General features: G+C 33.4%; 1 long non-coding RNA gene across 1 annotated transcript; it reads left to right on the forward strand.

Moving 5' to 3' along the window:
* Positions 1 to 6,211: 6,211 nt before the first annotated feature.
* On the forward strand, positions 6,212 to 12,289 carry LOC308190639. The gene is made up of 3 exons (XR_013947423.1): positions 6,212 to 6,279; positions 11,111 to 11,157; positions 11,362 to 12,289. It is a non-coding gene; the product is annotated as an uncharacterized lncRNA (long non-coding RNA).
* Positions 12,290 to 21,411: the final 9,122 nt, after the last annotated feature.

Raw genomic sequence — 21,411 nt, forward strand, 5'->3', positions numbered from 1 at the left:
CACATTTGCAGTTCAGCTGCAGTCAGACTTTGATACAACAGGAAATAGATGTGGATTAGTTGTATTTTGCAGCCCCCAGTCATGGGTGCATTGATGTGTCATTGACTGATGTATCACTTGCTTTCTGTTACCTCTGGGTCAAAAGCTTCTAAATCCTGACATGCAAAGAACAAATTTCATGTTTTGCTTTTAGATTGGCTGCATATTTTGAACACAGGAAGTGCAAACAGTTTTGTACATCAGTTTCATATTGCATTTGTTACCTTTTGGTGTCAGCATACCTGAAAAGCATACCACAAAATTCTGAAACTTGTTTCAGGGCATTTACAGGTTAATAACAGATAGACTGGCTGCTCTTAGTCTATAACTGTCCTGAAACCTGCTTAATGATTTCATCACATACTTGGGTATTCATTTTCCTTATCACTACATAAGTAAAGGTTTGAAAGAAGGTTGTAACATTCTATTTCAAAAAAATAAAAAAAAAAATCACAAAAAGTATTTGTTCCTAAACAACCACTCAGAGAATGAATTGGTTCATTCATACAATTATCTTCTACTTCATATGCATACATAAACAAGTGAACAGCTCAAACTTTCTCCCTTTTTCTTGAAATATTCATAAACTGATTTTACACAACAGCATTGAGATTAGAAAAATTTGGCAAACTGATGTTACTGACAGCAAAGGTAGTCTTGATTATAATCACATCAAAAACAAAACAAAACAACAACAACAACAAAAAACAGTTGAACAGGAAAACAAAAATCACACCTAGCATGCCTAATGTGGGGAAAAAGGAAAAACAAAAATTTATTGTTACCATAAAATAGTAAAGAAAAACAAAGATAACAATTACTCACTTAGATGAGAGTTTTCAACAATGGTTGAATCCATTTTCAAGACACTCTGAAAGAAAAATCAATACTATTTTCCTCACCTAAGCAATAGGCTTTGGAATGTCAAAATGATTTACATTCATTTAAGCGTGTTTAATTCATGGTGACTAATTAGCTGCTTCTTGAATGCATATTGAGAAACCTGAATCCTCTTTCTAATACCTTCCAGTGGCAAGTATCTACCTGTATATTATGCATGCAATTGCCACAGGTCTCAAGGACAAGCAGCCTCTGATCAAGGGATAAAATAAGATTATACATTTGCATTCATAGCTGTAGTCTGACAGTATGAAGCTTGTAACAGCTTTGTTCATTGTATGTTGCTTACAAAGCAGTTTATTTGCTCTCAGGAGTGGTTTGTCCTGCTAGCAAATGCATGCATACTCTTTATATAACCCTTTATGAAGGGTTGATATATGTTTTCTTATTCTTTTCCCTTAATCTAAAAATAAGTTCTACAACCAAAACTATGTTTTGCTGCTATGTATTAAAAAGACACCACAACTTTAAAGTTCAGCTGGAATGGTTTGTTCAGTCTCAGTAGTGCTTTAAGGCAGATTTGTGATTTTGGGACTGAGTAACTCCCCAGAAAGTTTAATTTAAGTCACTTGATTTTGTACATACAATTAATGCTACAGAAACATAATATAAGCCACCACTTGAGTTGTCTTACCGTCATTTGTTATTATTTTGAACATTAATAAGTTCAAGGCAATGCTGCAGTATATTTCGGGGGGGGGGGGGGGGGGAGCCGTATTTCAGCACATGCTCCAAAACCTGCTCTATAGAATAGGTCCTAATTATTTTTTTGATACTATGCTCAAATGTTATTTTTGAAACAGTTACCAGAAGTCATTAAGCCCAATTAAAGTAAGAATAGTCTGTCACATAATGTTAAGGTTAAAGTAGAGCATGTTTGTAAGCAATTTTTTTTCCAAGAACAATTTCTTATCTTTTTGTTATTTTATTTTCTAAGTATCTAGTTTCTGCATCAGTTCATTATATGTTTCAAAGGGAGGTTGCAATCTGACTTGCACTCTTCACACTGAATATTGCAATCTTTCCTTTGGAAGAAGCTGATTAAAATTATATCATTCTTTATAATAGTTGCAACAGAAAAATTTGTTTTAGCTAAAGGGTGAGATTTTGCCTACTTACTTCAAATGAGTTTCTAGAAAATACAAGTTTAACGTGTTAGGTTAGTTTTTCTATTACTACTTCTTTTCTATTTCTACTTCTTATTTTAATGCAGTTAATTCATCACTGGAGTGACAAATAAAATCTTGGTTACACATACAATATCTGAAAGGAAAATGATGCATTTTCTTTCTGAGGAAAAATGTTATAGGTTGCTGTTATGCTGAAACTTTTTCTTATTTTAACAACTTAATTTAATTTAGTTTGCTAATTTCTTCTTGTTAAATAGTAACCTGTATCATAAAATAGTTGTGTAGCACAATGTTTATAACGTAAAGCTGAAAGCCGTGTTTTGCAATTGCCACATATTAGGAAAACTACACAAAGTCGGAATGGGCTTCTGCTGAGAGTAAATACTCTTTTCAGCCTGGTTCTGGCTGAAGAGTATCAGTCCGCTCATTGACTTTCAGAAGTAAGATACCAACTATTTTTCTGGCCTAGCATTTGGCCTAGTATCCCACATTAAAAGAGTGTGGGAGAGAGAGAGAGAAAAAAAGGTATCGATACCCAGTAGAACACCTGGAGGAATTGTCGGGCGCAAATCATCTTCATGAATGTGAAAGGAAACTTTCTTTTATGTGTATATGATATGAGTGATAACAATTAGCTATTATAATTAAAGCAAAACATCTAGATTACTGCCTTTCCCTCACATGGAAAGTCATTTACTGAAGTTATTTGGTGTCGCCACGTGGTGCTTGAAAATAGTGATGCTACTTGTGCTACATACTTCCTATCCTCAAAATCCTGGAGTTGTATTTTTAAAGAATAACATTTCCCCTAAAAGAAGAAAAAATAAAAAGTTATAATAAAATGTTCATAGTTTTAAAGAACTGCAGCACCACTGAAGATGACAGGTCAAAGCCCTTTTTCATTCACCTGGTCCTGAATGTATTCTCTACCAAGGGACAATTTTCTCCAGCGTTGGCTTCCTTTATATAATTTACTTTCCTTGGATGAACGCATTTGTCATACCTGGTACACATACACACATTTTGACATGAGTCATCCATTGCTTCATGAAAGGAGTAGGAGTTCCTTTTCAGTGAAGAATGACATAAAATATATTATGTCTTGATATTCTTTTAGAATATATATATTCTCTGCCCTCTTTTTAAAACATAAACAAAGATAGCTTTAGACAGTTAATGTTTGACAGTAGACAGACCTTGTTTTTTTAGAAGCACTGTGGCAATAAATGGGGAGAAATAGCAGTATTTAAAAGTATGAATTTGAAAAACAGTAAGTTCAGTTTCAGAAAGTTTGCCGCTATTTTAGATTTCAGCTCTTTTGGAGAAATGGAGCAGAAAGGAAGGAAAAACAGTGAAGAACGTCAAGTGCCACTGCCTACACTGAAAGTTTTAAGAAGTGAAAACAGCAAGTGACATCTATTGAGCTATATTCATCTGATAAGCTATGTTCTGCGTCGTGTTGCACATTATTAGAGCTGAAAATTGAAACAACTAAATTCAGCAATGGGCTTTAGATATTCAACAGCCCTTGTAATAAACTGGTATATGTCCTGGGCTGTGGGACTATTTCGAATCATGACCAGTCTGGAACTCTATCTGCAGATTCTAGGGAGAAGTTTTGCTGGGGTCGAAGTAAATCATAGTCCTGTTTCCAGTTAGGACATAATGCATTTCCAGGAACTGACACAGCTATAGGTGCTTCAGCTCCCTGTCTGATGAGAATGAAGGGGGACAAAATGCAAAAACACACAGTACACTTTGTCCAATGCATGCATCAATTTGATTCAATGGAGCATACAGAGGACAGAAAATGTAGTGACAGAATTAGGCATTGCCTTCATTTGGATATTACATTTAATAAGGTTTTCCATAAAGAGTTTCTACTAACTGTTGGTGTAGAAAACTATGAAAGTACAAGCTGGAGAGTGACAGATACATGACTCCTAAGAAATGGTTAAAAGTCTTTCATATTTTTCATGAAAACTAGCTACAATGGAAGCTGAAGAAAAGCAGTACATTTCAAAGCCAAGCGTGATTTCTAAAGCATATGTTCCCCTATATTCTTTTCTGTGTCTGAAATCTTCTGTTGCTCTTGTCCATCCATCACTAGAAATGTAGTTTGCATCATTCCACCCAAAGAGTTCATCACAAAATGAAAATCTTTCCTTTTCAGTTTGGAATGAACAGATAAAATGACTAAATAGAAAACATGCAGTAACTGACATTCTAGTAAATTTTGGTGTGATGTTTTTATGTAGAAAGTTCTTTGATAATTTGAATGTGGCAGTGAAGATGCAAATAATATCTTCTGACTGCACTCATCCCAGATTGCATCATTGATTTCTATGTCACAATGTGCAGTGAAAGGGGAAAGTGAGCCTTTAGAAAATACAGAAATCCTTTCTTTTTTTTTTTTCTTTCTTTAAATTATGATGCAAAAATAGCAAGAAAGGAATTTACTGGGGGAGCAAATACTTTATTCCTCTTTATATTCAATCACTTATTTATTTATTTATTTATTTATTTATATTTTTAAGCAAATGTCAGAGAATCAAGTTCTCATAGGCTAAAGAATGGCTATAGGTGTAACTAAGAACCCTGTATAAATACAAAGAAATACATACCATCACAGTACTTTAGCAAAATCTGTCAGGAGGAAGATAGAAACTATTGATAGCAAAAGGAGACTCTTAAGAGACATTCAAATATTTGAGTAATTTACAGAATGGTCAATCCAGTGAATTTGGACTATAAACCCATTTAATAGAAATTTTGTAGGATGCTCAAGAGAGAAAAAATAAATATTTTTCTCTGTTTCTCATGCTTCTGATGTGTCAGGTGTTCTGACAGGACATTGCAGATACAGTATCAAAGTTGTAATTTTGACCTATATGCATACACCACATACCAATATATACCTATCTTAACATTTGCAAAAGAGGAAAAAGCACTAGCTATGGTAATCAGTATCCTATCAGTAACCTGACTTAAAAAGAAGGCACCCTATTGGTACCTTCATTATATTTTACCTTGACCTTTATATGCCATTAGTGTGTAAAAGGTAGGGTATTTGTTGTGTGAACATGGAAATTATGATAGCGTAGTACAAATCTGTATGGAAACGGCAATTAAGGTTCTCTCCTCAGAAGCTGTCTGGGGATAAGAAAGGTCACTTACTGCAGTATCAAATTTACTCAAGATTAAAGGCAAAAAAAGTGGGATAATTAACAGCTGTCAAAATATAGAGAGTATACCCAGCCCAAGAAAGGTTCTGTTCACCTTCTTGAATGTCATGTAACATTTTCCTGCTGTAGTGCCATATCTTATGCAATCCAGGCAAGCATGACAATACTTGCCCCATAACAATGTTGTAGGACTTATCTCTTTAGTAGTTTTTCTGTATATTTTCTCTCACTCAAGGGTTTTCAGGTTTTTCTCAAAGTACTGGTTTCCTGAAATTTTTAATGCATCTAAGCTTTCTGAATTAATACTTTCAACAGAACAGGTTCATTATTGTGACTTACTGTATTTCCAAATGAAGTTTTGAAACAGATTAATTAATTTTATTTCTTCTGAAACTATTTTAATGTTTTCTTTTTTATTATTATTTTTTGTCATTGTTCTTTTAAATTTTAGCCCATGAAATTGAGATCTTCTAACTTGATAATTAGTTAAAAGTTAAAATATTAGATTCTGTCACTGCGAACAAATTTCTTCTTGTAGTTGTTTCTGTGAACTATGTCATGCATGTAAGAATTCATATCAAACTCACTTTTAATGAAGGATCATTTAAGAATTTAAAAATTAAGAGTGCTTGGCAATAAAAAACATAAGGAAATAAAAAAGTATTCATTTTTTCTCAGAAAAGGATGGCAGTTTACCCATTGGAATATGCAAACATATGTAAAATCTTTAATGCTGAAAACAACTGAAATAAATCCATAAATTTGAAAGTGATGCATTTAAATCCACAAGTATTAACCAGTATAAGATAAACTATAATATAGTTATAAGTTTAATGTACTTAATGTAATTATACAATTAATATGAATATGTTATATTGTTATACATTATAATTGATATTACAGATAATAATAATTATGTAATTTTGCATAATTTTCTGTTAGTCTTTGTTTTGTTGGTATAAGGTAAAAATATTTCCCTGGGACCTGTATGCTGGTGCCAGACTATGGAAGGGATCTTGGCAGAGGTGAGTATGATCTTATGGTGAAATAATTGTGATGGATATGTGGGTGACTAAGCTATGATTACTCTTTTTAACCTGATCAGAATGTTTCTGTAAAATATCATATCCTCAACCTAGGAACTGAAGAATTAGATTAATGAGTAACTTTGGAGTGTTGATGTGAATCATGAGCAAAAAGCTTATATTACTGCTTCAATTAATAATTTGAAGCACAATTATTCCTAGATAGATAAATGACTATGATTTAGGTATGCTCCTTGCAGTTGCATGCCTAGGCTGCGGATTCCTTTACACATCTTTTAATCACTGTATATAAAGTACAGACAGAAGAAAGAGGAAGAAGTTTCTTATTTTCTCCTGCCTACAACTTTGAAGTTCTAATTTTTATTTTTATATTGAGCAGAAGTGAAACAAAACTAACTAACTAAACAAACTAAAACACCAAAACTATTTAATACAGCACTTTTCCAAAATGGAAAGAAGGCAACTTCAGAAATGTTGCTTCCATACTTGCTTAGAAATAAAGAAAAGTTAAAAAAAAAAAAAAAGACATGACTTTCATACTGCTTTATGAAAAATAACAGCTCAGATTTACTACTGACCATGATTTATTTGAGAATTTTCATAAAACTCATGACAAGGGAAAACATTCACTTTGAGAAAGCAGAATATAATTTCACTGGCTGATAAATTTGAGAGAGGCAGGAAAGGTGTTACAATCAAAAGGATGAAACACATTGCTAATTGTCCCTACCATGGATGAAGTAGAAGACCATGTTAGAAGTGACAAATAATTTGCTTGTATAAAAAGTGCATCCACAGAACTGTATTTTTTTTCTATTTCTGCTCATATGATTGAAAACATGACATAAATGTGGAAATGCTTTTAATCTCACAGTGTCTGACTTAGCAGCTCAAGCACTAGATTTCAGATGTATTTGTTAATTCTGTTTGTCACAGAATTAGGTTTCCACACTTACTTTAACAAAAGTGTTTCCTATTTAGCTCATCTTTCCATAAATTATCTGCTCAGGAACAGAGTCATAGAAAACTCAGCAGTTTTTAACTTAAAAATCTCATCCAACCCTGAAATCAAACACTGGACGATATCTTATGTGTTTTCAAAACTTAATTTAATGCTTCTCATTGTTATTCCATATCTATCCTTTGGGTATCTTTCCATTAAATAATAATAAAAAAATAATAATAAAGATTATTTTCATAACATTTACATCTTAAATATGCCTAAATTTATACACATTCATACATGAACACACATTTTAAATATTGCTTTCAATTTTATGATCTATTTTTGTACACCAGGGTAGCTTGTGGTGCTTTTCCATTGTGTTCAAACTTTACCAGTGGATTATATGTTTAAATCCTGTTTATGTGAGGGGGAGGATTCTTCCAGGTTTTTTTAGACAGTCTTGCAATGTCATATAGCCAATAGAATATCTTGTATGCCACACCTTACCTGTATTTCATACAGGGAACTTCATAGTTCATATATCAATATGAATATATCAAACATCACAATAGTCTCAGCATTTTGTTAACAACCTTCAGATTGAAACATATCTCCACTATTGTAACTGTGGAATGATGTAAAATGACAAATCTTTTGAGACTGCGGTAGTTTCACAGGACAGAAACACAAATCTAAACTCACAGACACTGTAAAATTCATCAGCAGTTTCACTGTACTGTTGGCAGTCATACATTGGAGTCCTTATGACAGCAGAAATGGCTAAAGTTTTTCATTGTAAATATTTACGTCAGTTCCAGGCTTGAGAAGAAATGTAAGTGAGGCTTGCAAAGAAACAATCCTTGTTTTATGAAATGAAAAAAAAAAAAAAAAGTACTTTTTGTCCTTTTTAGAACCTGTAGATTTTGTATGCAGATTCCAAAATAAGCTACTTTAATTCATTTTTAGAACTTCTGGTTTTGAAATATTTGGCGCTTTTTTTTTTTAGATTATAGAAGTTGTAAATAGATACAACCAAAACCTTATTTTTAAACTAGCTTATGTTTTTGATACTTTTCAAAGTATATTGATATGCTGTACTGTATCTGCTTTATCTTTTGATCAGGACATAGGATAGTGGTATTTAACTATTGATAAACAATCACCTTATAGCTGTAAAATATTGCACTTGAAATGTAACTTCGTACAGGAAGACACTTTTTAACAGAACACCACTGCAGTTTTTAAAGCGTGTTTTGATTGTTATTTCAATTAAATTTCCACCATGAAGTGGAAAATGGAGGAACACATTACTTCCCTATCATTCAGGTTGTTTTTGTCAAGCAAGAGAAAAATTGACGGAAAAATTTTCACAATTTGAAGAAAAAGCTCACTCTACTAATATGCATTTGGGGAATAGCAGAAGGTTTGTATTTCTAGAAATGTCCACTGTGTTTCCCAAAGGTTGTACTGAAGAAAGGATCAGAGAAAAGGAAATACTTTCAAAAATAGATTGTTTGGATTATTGTAGAAATAATTGCTAACCCTTAATAAAGTAACAATCATTAAAATGACAATGATTATTTGACAACCATTATCACAGCTATCAGTAATCCACTGTAAGTAAAATGCTGGATATTTTGCATACTGCTTTGTGAAAATGATTGTCAAGCAACAATTTAATTCCAACTCATTGTATTTTGTGATGAGTATTTCTCCATTTCTGAGTACTTGTTCTTCTCTCATGCTTTATTTTGCTCCATGTATGATATAGAGGAAAACAGAATTAAAATTATTTGTTTACCATTTAATATTCTCCCATCCCTATATGGATATTTTCTGTGACAACAAGCTCTTCTCATCACAATATAATAACTGTCTTTGCAACTAGAAGAATGAAGCATAACATTGTTTTAACATTGTTATCATGCCAAGTTGATAAGGTCCTGACAGATCTGCTAACTTTTCTCAGTGCTACTTACAAGGATGATTCAATTACATCTCTCGTATAAATGTTTCCTCCAGAGGGAGTATAAAAGAGATAAAAATAGCCTTCCAGGTTTCTGACCAGCTCACTTTAAAAAGATTGTTCATCCTTGCATACAATCAAACACCTGAGATTTTCATGGCCAAGATGATGATTTTTTTTTTATTGTTGTTCTTTCAACTTTTATTCTCTAATTAATTTTGGAATTGAATCAATCAGTATGCAGCTTATGACACACCTTAAAACCATCTTGGTGGCATTCTGCTTTTTTTTAAAAAAAAGAAGCTAGAAATAATGCCAATTTGTGATTAGATTGATTATATTTCCAAAAATATGTAAGCAGCTATTTAAGGTAAAATCAAATTCATTTCAATATTGGAGAATGGAGTGCATTTTTTTAAACCGAAGCTCATTCAGAGGGACCTCAAAATGCTGGAGAAGTGGGCTAACAGGAATCTCATGGAATTAAACAAAGGAAAATACAAAGTTCTGCACAGAGTAAGTTGCTCCAGGCACTAGTTCATTCTGGGGACTTCCCGATTAGAAAGCTGCTGGATGTTAGGGTGCTGGTTGAAAAAAGCTGACCATGAGCCAGCAACACACACTGGTGGTAAAGAAGACCAACACTATCCTGGACTTTTAGACTGTCATTAGTAGGTCAAGTGAAGTGATCCTTCCCCTCTATTCAGTGCTAGTGAGGCCACATCTGGAGTACTAGATCCAGGTTTGGGCTACCCAGTCATTAGAGACATGAACTTACTGGTGCAAGTCTAGAACAGGGTCACAAAGGTATGCATCTTTCATATGCAGCAATCTGAGAGACTTAGAATCACTTGGAGAAGTCTCAGGTGGTCCCTGTAAGAATGTATAAATGTAAGTTTTGAAGCAGTAATGAAGACAGCCAGACTATTCTCATTGTTATCCAGTGTCAGGACAAGACACAATCGATACAAAATTAATAACAGGACATTCTATTTAAATATAAGAAAAAAACATTATAATTTGAGGATGGCTAAATATTGAAACAGATTAAACAGAGGGGTGATGGAGATCCTTGGAGATATTAAAAATCCAGGTGGATAATTTATATATTTATATATATTATTTATTATATATATATTATATATATATTATTATTTATATATATTATTTATTTATATAATTTATAACAGATAGAACCCTGAGCACTCTATGATAGAGAAAAACAAGGTATTTTGTTAGTTATGGGAAATATTGCCAGATGTCACATTTGTGTTACAAAAGAAACCTCTTCCTTGGCCAACGCATTGTAGCATTGTAGTCTCCTTTCTTGAGCCTTAGTTGTCATTGCAGAATTTTTTTTTAATTTTGATTTTTAATAACAGAACCCTTCTTAGACAAATATGGGTACCCAAATAGTGAACTGTCATGCTAGCTTAGGATTTGGGATTGCACTGAAGACTGGACTCCCAGAACATCCATATCCATGTTAGCTTAGATGTGCAGTAGGCATAGAAAAGACCAGTCTGAACTCCAATTGTCTTTATGGTCTTATTACGTATTATCCCAAATAAGGATGAGGCAAAAATGTATTAGTCATAGCTAACAAAAACAGGGCACAGATAGGTAATGTGTTTTCTTTATCTACATCTCTTCAGTTTTGTCTTGTTATTTAGATCTCATCTATTTTTAAAACTGTTTTTCTTCTGATGCTGAAAGTCATCTTTCTTCCCCAGTATAATAAAGGAAAAGATCCACAATATCTAGTCAGTGTAAAATGTTGTGTAAAATGTGTTTGAATTAATATCTCTCATGTATTTCATCTCTCTAGTCAACTGGAAGTGGTAGGTAATACAGCTGAGCTTTGTCTAAGTAATTTTTATATATTTATTTATTTTTAGGCTAGAAAATCCTGATTAAGAGACCCTATTGCCAAATGTTCTGCCAGGTATAGTATTATAGCAACATCTCACAGCCATTAACAGTTTAAAATTGAAAGTAATTGTGTTTTAGATGTTTTCTGAGGTCAGTTCTAGTTCATAGTGACCTCATTAGGATTTTTGCTACTGACTTCTGAGTGACAATGTTTTAATGCTTTATTTATTTTTTTTAAGTCACAATTTTTTTTTACTTTTTTTTTTTTTTTTTTTAGGAATCAAGTTGGAATACTCAGAATAGTCGTTTTTTAGCCTTCAGGTATGTGTTATTCTTTTATGTATATTTGCTTTATACTTACACAAGCTTGAAAAAGATACAATAGACACCACACTACAGAATATTTTTAATGTGGTTGTATATAATACTCCAGATGTTACACATTCTAAATTGGCTAAAAGACTTATGATCTTATGATAGATCAGTTAGGTAAAATGGAAACCCCCCAAATTAACGTTTTCTCTTGTTTTTGCTCCAATTATGCTTGGACCTTTCAGAACATTTTAATATCTGCCACAGAGAAAAATAAAACTTTTAGTAGAAATCTAAATCTTTAGAACAAAATTTGCAAAGTGAAAAGACAAAGGAAAGGTAAATAAAAAGTAAAACACAATAAATATTGAATCATACAGAATGCTTTTGGGATCTCTGAAAGTCTACATTATGAGTTTGTATGTTCACTGCTTCCAGGTCACCTAAACAGGAAGGCGAAACATTATGTTCATCAATGCAGTGTTCATTCCAGGAAATACTTGTCTTATCTGAAAATCAATTCTGCCTACCAGGCTGCTTGGATTTAAACCTGTACAAGGACACTTTTCTCCCCCCTCCGCTGAAAACCTAGATCACTGAATGGAAAACTGTTCATTTTCTTCATTTCCATGCCTTGGTGCAAAAATAAATACCTTAGTGAAAAAATAAAATATAATAATAAGGTACTAACATATGGAAGTAGATGAATAAGATGTCAGTATCTGCATTTCTGGGCATTTTAAGAACATTGTACAATTAACAATTTGCTTTTTTTTTTTTTTTTCTGGTCTATACCAGTGAAAGTATTTTCTCCAGCCTTCTCCAGTCTGCCTCTTTATTTCAGTTTTACTACACAAGGTCTTCTAATCTTCTATTTTCTAAATTCTTGGTTTAGTTTCATCAAACTTTTTTTTTTTTTAATTTGTTCTCTACTATATTGAATTTGCTTTGAAACATGAGGATTTTTATTTTTTATTGCAAACTCATTTATATTTTTCTTGAGTTGTGTATCTGTTATAGCTCCATATTGGCCTGATTATTTTAGATAAACTCATTGTATAGTTGTTTTCACACCTGGATGTGATTTTTGATAATGAACTGAAGATACTAAACTGTAGCATCTTTACTTCTAAATAAAAGCTGCATGTCTGTTCGCCAAGCTGTGATTTTGATAAACAATTAGAATGAAGTTTCTGTTGCTGAATGCTAATGCAAAAAATACAAGTGTGTTATGTTACTCCAACTTTAATAATTGTCATTTTGTTATAGTGTTAGAAGGGATGGGTTGAGTCCAAGGCATAAATAGTTGCTAATTCAAGTTTTGTACCGTTCCATTTTGTATAGCAGGAACTGAAGCAAGCAATCTCTTGGTCATAATGTAGTTTGTGAACAAAATAATGAAATTCATAAACATCTATTATTTCTTTACAGAACATGCCAATCATTTTTATAAAAGGTTTAATAGCAAGTTGAAGTCAAATTTAGGACACTAATTGTACTAATGGAAGAGAAGGAAATCCTCACAAAACAATGACATAGAGTCTCTTTAACTTCCTTTTTAATACTTCTTTGACTTTTTGCCATCTATATTATTTCTGTGATGTGGGTAAGTCTAAAGGAAAATGGGATGGGAAAGCATTTTACACTATAAATTAAAAGTTTGTTTCTTGATTTATAGAAAAAAAAGTGTTTAAAACCATAACAAGAAAAGGATTGAGAGCATCATGTTTCAGTGCTTTGTTCTGAAGTGCTTAGGCATTCATGAAAAGATTGGCTTGAGTGGTACTTAGAACATGTTGGATCAAGTGGAAATTTTAATGTTAATTTTTCTGTTGTTGGTATTCACTTTTTTCTTCCTATCATGATAATGATGGTCTCCAGAGGGAGCTTGCGAAGGTGATGTTAAGTTCACAGAGAAAGTTGTCAAGATGCATAGTGATAAAATGTCAGTGAGGCTTAAGTAGTAAATTAATCGTTTAATCCAACAGCTCCCGTCCTCATTAGGGAGAAAACTAGCTTTGCTTTTTACATCTTGAGGTTAAAAAGAGAAATTGTTCCATGATTACTGAAACTTTCTGAAGGAGACTTGCTAATAAGTTGTGGGATCTTTTTTGATCAAGCCTATGTGTTGGCTATATCAAACTGAAAAGCTGAGTTCTGTGCTGACTTTTTTTTTTTTTTTTTAATGAAAAGCTGCTAAATCTGACACTCTTTTTTATTATTCACCTTTACCCTCTGAAACATTGTCTTTCACTGCAGGCAATCTAGCTGACCTCTTTACTGCAAAACCAGACCTAGTGAATGATGTGATGCAAAAGGAAACCCAGAGTACAGGCTTCCACAAAAACTGATGAAGGTGAATAGAGATGAGGGGGAAATGGGAAACGAAAGAGAAAGCTGATCATGTAGAAACCAAGTAATGAGAAAAAGAAGTGGGAGCAGGGGGTGGAGGAGAGGGGAAGGAGAGAGAGAGTTAGTTTAGTAAAAGAGGAATGAGGGAATAGAGGAAGCCACCAAGAAGCATATTCTCTGTTCTTTAAATTTCATGTGAAATTCAAATGTAATTCTATTTTACTGGAGATAAATAGTGAAAAGAGCTTTGACAAAAGCAGTAATACACCCATCAGTATTGCTTTAAAACAAATGAATTGTGAGTAATAAATTAGAGAGAAATATGCACAGCAAGACACATTACTTTGTGTAGAATACTGCACAAATGTCACTATTCTAGTTCTCATACACACACCTCATTATTAAACGTTTGCAATCATTTGCTCAAACATACGCAAAATAGTTCATTTTTATTATATACTTGTTTTTGATATACTGCATCGCATGTAAATTACACAGTACCTTTATACCTAAATTGTTTCTTTTGGTTTCTAATTCAGATCTGACTCCTTTTTGTATTTCCATAAGAGCTTTGGTTACAGCCAAATGCAGAAATGGGGCCCATATGATTAAAAGCTAGAGTTTTGCATCAGTGCTGCTTTGGATGTCATTACAGGTTAGAAAAGCATAGCACCAGTCTGACCATAGCTCACTGTCTGAATTTTCAATTGTTATGTCATGTGCTGAGGACAGTTTAGTTTGTAATACTTTGCAGTAAGTGTCCTTAGGTCTAGGAATATACTTTTTTGTGTGTGTGGATTTGTGAGATCTAAGTTTTAGATCTCAAGTCTAAACCTCAGTTCCATTGGATTCTCAGATCTCATTTTCATTGCCTTCAGTTGTATATGAAATAATCTGCAATTCCTTCCCTTGTAGTGTACAGTGGAAAAAAAAAAAAAAAAAAGCCCTATGTAATGTATGGTTTAAGTAATACTCACTTTGTATTTCATAAAAAATACTTGGAGAGGAACAGATGACTTTCAAGTCTTATGGATGTTAACAAAGGTGTCAGCCATTCTCTTCTTGCTGCCTTCACAATAGGAGATGATTTTGCCTGGCTACAGCTGAGAACATTACTCAGGATGGATTTGAATTCCAGACAACTAGAAAATCAAAAATACTGATCCGTGCTTTCCAGAGGAGGACTGACAGAGGTAAATACGTACTCTTTCAATTTTTTATTGGACCAAATCCCGGACATTAATTTAGGGGCTTCCATGCTTTTTTTTTTTTTTTTTTTCCTATGCAAGACATTCTAGCTGGACTGGTTTGAAAATAGGAAAGTGTTTTTGTTGTTGTTGTTGTTTTTCTTTCATTTTTTTTAAATAAATCTTTTATTCAATTCTGAATTTGTAACAAGTTTTTAGGATATTAGCTTTTGATTCTGGTTATTGGTTATTTTGTATTGTTGGTTTTGTTGTTGTTGTTACCTCTTTATTGCTATTTTTTTTCCTTTTGGAAAGTCAAGATTTTACCAGGCATTAACTTCACAATAAAAATCAACTTACCTTTTTGATAAAAATACAAATTTTTAACTAAACTTTCTTAATTTTATTTTTCTTGTTCTGTCTTAACGTCTAGCATATTCAAAAAATTCTTCAGAGTACATAAGATAAAATCATATGGAAAACTTCTTCATGTTATTTCTTCAGTATCTAACAGCAGTTGATCCAAGTAGGCATTTTTCCTTTCTTCTTGTCAATCTCTATTATCACAAGCAAAATATCTAGCAAAATGTTCAATTGTGGGTATGACTTCCATAAAAACTTTATCAACAGTGGGATAAAAATAATAAATGCCTGTTACCAAATAAAAGGATATATATCAAATGCAGGGCAATCAGGCAATCAGGCCCAGTCAGCATGGGTTTATGAAAGGCAGGTCCTGCTTGATGTACCTGATCTGCTTCTATGACAAAGTGGCGCACTTAGTGGATGACAGAAAGGCTGTGGATGTGGTCTACTTTGACTTCAGTAAGGCTTTTGACACCATTTCCCACAGCATTCTCCTCGAGAAACTGGCTGCTCTTGGCTTGGACTGGCATACACTTCGTTGGGTTAGAAACTGGCTGGATAGCCGGGCCCAAAGAGTCGTGGTGAATGGAGTTAAGTCCAGTTGGAGGCCGGTCACTAGTGGAGTCCCCCAGGGCTCAGTACTGGGGCCAGTTCTCTTTAATACCTTTATCGGTGATCTGGATGAGGGGATCGAGTGCACCCTCAGTAAGTTTGCAGACGACACCAAGTTAGGTGCGTGTGTCGATCTGCTCGAGGGTAGGAAGGCTCTGCAGGAGGATCTGGATAGGCTGGACCAATGGGATGAGGCCAGCTGTATGAAGTCTAACAAGGCCAAGTGCTAGGTCCTGCACCTGGGGCACAACAACACCAAGCAGAGCTACAGGCTGGGAGATGAGTGGTTGGAAAGCTGCCTGGCAGAGAAAGACCTGGGAGTATTGGTTGATAGTTGGCTGAATATGAGCCAGCAGTGCGCTCAGGTGGCCAAGAAGGCCAACAGCATCCTGGCTTGTGTAAGAAACAGTGTGGCCAGCAGGGCTGGGGAAGTGATTGTCCCCCTGTACTCGGCTGTGGAGAGGCTGCACCTCGAGTACTGTGTTGAGTTTTGGGCCCCTCACTACAAGAAGGACATGGAGGTGCTCGAGAGAGTCCAGTGAAGGGCAACGAAGCTGGTGAGGGGTCTGGAGAACAAGTCTTATGAGGAGCGGCTGAGGGAGCTGGGATTGTTCAGCCTGGAGAAGAGGAGGCTCAGGGGTGACCTTATCGCACTCTAAAGATACCTGAAAGGAGGCTGTAGCGAGGTAGGGGTTGGTCTATTCTCCCATGTCTGGTGACAGGACGAGGGAGAATGGGCTAAAGTTGCACTAGGGGAGGTTTAGGTTGAATATTAGGAAGAACTTCTTTACTGAAAGGGTTGTTAGGCATTGGAATGGGCTGCCCAGGGAAGTGGCTGAGTCACCATCTCTGGAGGTCTTTAAAAGACGTTTAGATGTAGCCCTTAGTGATATGGTTTAGTGGAGGACTTGTTAGTGTTAGGTCAGAGGTTGGACTAGGTGATCTTGGAGGTCTCTTCCAACCTAGATGATTCTGTGATTCTGTGAAATAGAAGTATAATATTGAAGAGGTTAATGCATGATAATTATTGAAATACTTTTTTATAAAATACCAAATGAATCAAAGAAAATATTTTAGCTTAATCTGTGGGTCAGTAATTAGCACAAGGACAGCAATTAGTTTGATGTCTGTAGATATTTTTTGTATATCTGATGCTAAAGATATATTATGTCTTGCGAAATAGCTACCTATCAGTTAATAGTTTTCCATAGGATACTTGCATTTCTATTAAGTAATCTTTCTAGAGAAGACCCTGAACTAAAGTTAGTATACTGCAGCAACACCTCTGATTTGAAGAACAGTGATAATCAAAGAACTTAAGCACTTGGTAATCAAATAAATAATTATTTAAGTATATTAGCTGCTAATAGTCATTCCAATTCCTGACTTTCACAGAAAATTAAATACCATTTTTCATATATTAAAACTTTAGATAAACAAATTTTAAACTGTTGTCTCCTTAGACAATGTTGGTTGAGGTACACATTTCCTTGGGAGAACAAAGAAATGCATTAATCTGCAGATGCTTTAAATTAATCCTGTTCTAACACTAGGCATCAACTGGTCTTGCAGGAATTCAGCTGTGAGACTGGATTGATTCCCAGTTCATGTCATCTAAACATTGTTCTAACCTTGTGTGCTTATTTTCCCTAGCATTTAGTTTGAAGCAGGTATATCTTCAGCAATTCCAAGGGATTGATAAAATTAATCATTTGAAATTTACAATATCAGCATTCACATTGCAAAACTACCATTTTCCCTTTATTCCTGTGTAGTTTATCTCAATTTTCCTACATTCTCTCATGCTTTTATTTTGACTTATTTTGACTACTTGTCTTCACGAATTATCATCGCAGTTTGGTATCCCTCAGTCATGTTCTAGTTGCAGTTTGCATTACATTTGTCTTTACTGCTTGATGCAGGTATTAATAGACATTTTAGGGAACTGTATCTAAATACAGAAGACACAAAGGAATGTAAATATTCTTTGAAAGAAAAGAATATACATTTTCATGAAGATGTTTTGTTGAAGTTTTGAAAGGCAAAAAATAATAATAATAAATAAATATCCCAGAACATCTATATTAAAAGTTAACAAAAAAAGTGAAAACTGGTAGATTAGGTTCCTTTATAAGATAATTAACATTCCTCAGAGTAATCTTTGTTTTTATTTTGTAGCAGTAACTGAACTATCTAGACTTTTCTTCAGAGTTTTTAGGTACTGGAAACTTGCTTTGAGAGAGAAAGTTAAAGAAAGTTACTGGTAAAATTTGAAATATGCAGGAATAGAATAAAAGCAGGAATTATTTAGCATATGCTTCCAAACCAATTTTTGGTCCTCAGGCTTTTGTTTTTCTACCTCTCCTTTTTTCCTCATCTCTCTTCCTTTCTTTCATTCTTGCTCTTTTATCTGCTCTTCTGTCTCTAACCCATTCCTGTTTTGTGTGCATGTGTGTTCCCAAATTTTTCTTTATTTAATTGAGAATTATTCAGAAGTAGCTGTACACAGCTAGTGTACTGGGGAAAAGAAAAGAAAGAAAGAAATATATATATATATATGCTTTTTAAAACCTTTAAATAATCTATTTATATGGTTATGCATAGTGAGACAGGTCAACAAGCTTCGTTTACTTAATTTCTTATTGAATTAATTTTGTTCAAGTAATATTTAGGTTTTTCTTTGCAAAGAAACCACACGACTTTTCTTTCTGAAAAGCTAGGTATTTGCCTTTCTCTTGTGAAAGAGTGACACAAATGTTATGGATTACAAAAATGTTAATTACTTCATTATAATTGGAACTAGTGATTGTAACTAGGCATCTTCATAGGCCTTGTTTCCTCAGAAGAAAATAAAAAAATGTTCTGACAGCGATTGTTTTAAAATGATACAGGCTGCTTGTGATTGTGACTGATATGCCTTTAGTACTGAAATTACCTCAGATTATACTGTATCTCATAACAGTTTCATACCAAATGCAAACTTTCATATCTTCATATCATTCATATGTTCATTTGTGTAAAACAACATTTATGGAGCCTCATCTTAATCTTCTTGGAAGTTGGTACATATTGTTTTAATATAACTAGACAGCTTATGGAGTTAAATGGACAAATGTGGATGAGAAGAACTGAAACTGTAATTTAGGAGTCACTGTAGTGTGTAAAGATTGACGTTATTACTGAAATACTAAATATTGTATAGAACATGACTGAGCCCACGTAATGTATAGCTTCTGTACCAAAACCCACTAATGAGGTGCCAAGCTGAATGTAAGCTTTGTACCAGAGGGAATGAATTTCAATTTCTAGCACAGTGTGCTGGGTTGACTCTCTCAAAAAGAACAGGAAGACAAAACAGTATGGAAAATTTTATGGATCAAGATAAAGGCAGATTTAATTTTTGTTTTCTTTTATTCTGAGGATATTGTAAAATATGGTGATTTCAGGCAATAAGTATGTTCATAAAAGTTTGAGGGCAGAATAAAAAAATATTTTTTTTCTTGGTTTTGGATCACCAAACAAAAATATACATTAAAGGATCATGGAGACCACTTATTTGAGAAATATTGAAAATTAAAGAAGAATTTTGCTCCATAGATTTAGTAATGAAAATAGGACTACTTTTAAGATTTTTTAAAATGCTTTATAATGAAGTGAAATTTTTCTCTAGTTTATACTACGTATATAGTATATAACTGGACTAGACTAGTTAAGGTCAGACTTTTCTTATGTTTATCAGACTTCTAACCATGTTGTCTATAAAGTAATATGGATGTTTTATTATGCATATAGATTCAGTGATGAATCACTGAATACACATTCAGAAATGCTCAAATGTAAATCACTTACAAAGTTCATTTAACAAATCTGTGTAATTTGTAAGCCTAAAAACAAGTACAAAACCAAAAAAAAAAAAAACTTCCATGCCCCTTTTTCCATTCCATATAGTAAATAAATCAAAATTAAAAACAGAAAATAATAAAATCCTATAAATAATAAATAATAAAATAATAATAGTAAAATATTATAGTAATAAAATCCTACTTTATCAGAAGTTCTGTTCTGTCCTCCCCTCCTTACCCCCTTGACTGAGACAAATAGACTTCAGTTGTACTCAGTAAATAGCATTATTGTAAAATTTAATTGTGTTCTGTGCTGCTAAAGGATCAAGTGTTCTTAGGGGAGAATAATGAAAGAGAAAGAATGAAGAAATTAATAATTGCAAACATTAATAAATAGAATATTTATTTCCAGTGATGTTTCGAAAGATTTATTTTATAAAACTGTGCTATTTTGTTTAGCCAAGCTATACCATTAAGAAGGTCTCTTTCTGAAAAGAATAACATAATTGTGTAGTAACTAAACTTGTTTTATCACTGAATATTTTTATATTATCTGTGAAAATGGCTGTTGTATGGCAGAAAGGGGGAGGGGAAGCAAACTTTGCATTCCCAATTTGAGTGAGTGAGCTTCACTTCAGCATGTAAATAGATGGAATCAATTACCTAAAAATGTATATGAAGACAATTTTGTCTTTGCAGATAATTAACTGTTTTTAGTGAAAAAACAGTTTTTTTACTGAAAAAGAATCCATTATTAATAATGAGGTTGAGAATGCAAGTAGAATTATATACCACCTCTTCCGGCAAAAACAGTACATAAATCATAGAGTAAAAAATAAACAGAGAAAGTCAAGGACCTTAAAGCAACAGAAAATATATCCTTGTACAGTGTAAATGTACAGTGGATGGTGCTTGAAAGTTTAAGTTCATCTTTATTACCTTATATACTTGAAAATAAATGTTCTGTGCTTTTGGATTTGTTAATAAAGAATCCATAAAGTGTCCATACTCACAGACATCCATTATTAAGATTTAACCCTAGCATGCATAGCATGTTTTGTATGGCAAAAATGGTAGGTTCAAAAATGGATGTGTTGTACACTTAATAAAATAGTTTGAGAGTACACATGGATATATTCCTCTTTATCTGTTGTCCTACATGGCATGCGTGAGCACTGGATTTAATTTGCTTTTCCTGACTTTACAGTTTAAAGATTGTTTTCTTTCATACGCCTTAGGGGCAGAAAGGTGATACAATGGTGATGGAAAGCATGAGTACTAAAGCTTATAGACTCATGCATGTTAAGACCAGAGGGAACAGTTTGTCTGCACGATTGTTTAACATTGTCTACAGTATTAAGGCCAATAGTTTGCAGTGAATATAACAATTCCTTCTAAAAGGAATTCCTTTTATTTTAAAACTTCAAGAAATGTACCGGTCCTCATTTCCCCTGATACTTCTGTTTTTTGGCCACATAAATGAAATTTTTTTCTTTTCTCAATTTATTTATTTTTTTCTCTGTTTTGCCTTTGCTCAGCCATTGCTCAGCCATTACTCATTACTCATTTTAACTTCACATTAAGTATTTTCTCCTGTGATCATGCTAGTATACTCCAATTAGATTTTGGTTTACTTTTCTCACAAATACTGGTCAT

The sequence above is a fragment of the Anser brachyrhynchus genome (genome assembly GCF_964034855.1).
Source record: "Anser brachyrhynchus genome assembly, chromosome: 2".
Taxonomy (NCBI): Eukaryota; Metazoa; Chordata; class Aves; order Anseriformes; family Anatidae; genus Anser; species Anser brachyrhynchus.